Consider the following 1,348-nt stretch of genomic DNA (forward strand, 5'->3'; position numbering starts at 1 on the left):
CCCCTGCCCCTTCCCCCTACCTCCAGGTGCTGGTAATCTAGTGGGAGCCGGGACCCAGCAGCTTCCCAGGCGGGAAGTGGAACCCAGGTCCCTTCCCAGCTTCCCCGGCCCCTGCCTGCTGCTCAGGCCCTCTTGGTTTTCTGGACGCCGCCCAAGGAGAGTCCGGAAAGTCCCCAGGACAGCCTGGGGTGACAAGTGGAGCAGGACCCATAATTTTCCAGCCCCGGGGGCTCCTGCCCTCCCCTGCTCCAAGCTGTGCTGGACCAAGCCAGTCCTGAGCCAGCCCGAGCTGGTCTCCAGCTCCTCCCAAGCAGCTCGTAACTGGTCCCTAACTGGTCCCAAGCGGATCTGCAGCAGTACGGAGCCTCAGGGCGGGCTGGCATGGCCGTCCTCGCCTGGGATTTCAGGCATGCTCCCAACTTGCTTTGGTTCTGTCCTTTTCAACAAAGGCAGTTCATTAATGTAAAATGTTTTATAAATAATAAATATTCTTGCATCGGCCCCCAGCTTGCGATCGGGGCCGTGGCCACAATGGGCACACGTCAAGCGCACGCCTGCCCGCCGGGGCCTGCCTGGGGTCTGAGGCTCTGGGCTGTGGCTTAGCTCGGTCGCTGACTGACGGAGCCTGTCCGGAAGGAAGCTCATCTGTTGGTAATCGTGGAGGGCGGCCTCTCACGGGCAGGGCTAGGGCTCGTCTGTGCCAGAGCATGGCTGCAGGGTCACCCAGAGCCCCCTGCCTGGCTCCTGGTACGCTGTGTCAGGCTGGGAGTGATCAGGGTGGCTGTGGGTGGCGCAGACCTGCTCCCCCAGGGCAGGCTCCTTCCCCGGTGTCACGGGGTGCTGTTGGCTTCCAATCAACAGGCCGAGGAGCACTGCTCTGGGCGGGGGTCCTGGACGGCTGCACCATCTGGGCAGTGCGGTCGGTGCCCAGGATGCAGGCAGGTGGCTCCGAGCTGGCTCCTGTGAGAAAGCCGGGAAAGGTCTTGCTGTCTGGCAGCCCCCGACCCCGTGTGGCAAGCCCCCATCATCCGGGTGGGGACGTGAGCTGAATGACCGGGGCAGTTGAGCTGGCAGCCCGGAGCAGGGGATGTGTGTGTTCTGAAATCCGTTCTAAAACACGCAGGTGACAAACGCGGAAACTGGTCAGGAGCCCTCCTGCTATCAGAAGTGACCCTGGTGACTGAAAGGAGCCAGGCAGAGATCAGCCCTGCCTCAAATATTTGACAGACGCTGATAAGTCCGTGCCGGGAAGTTGGAGGGTGGAGATGACAGGGCGCCCTGTGTCCCCGGCCTGCCCGGCCAGGGAGGTCGCCTCTCCCTCCTCCACTGTGGCTAAGACCCGGACTCG

This window comes from Tupaia chinensis, unplaced genomic scaffold, assembly GCF_000334495.1.
Source record: "Tupaia chinensis unplaced genomic scaffold, TupChi_1.0 Scaffold000320_1, whole genome shotgun sequence".
Lineage (NCBI taxonomy): Eukaryota > Metazoa > Chordata > Mammalia > Scandentia > Tupaiidae > Tupaia > Tupaia belangeri.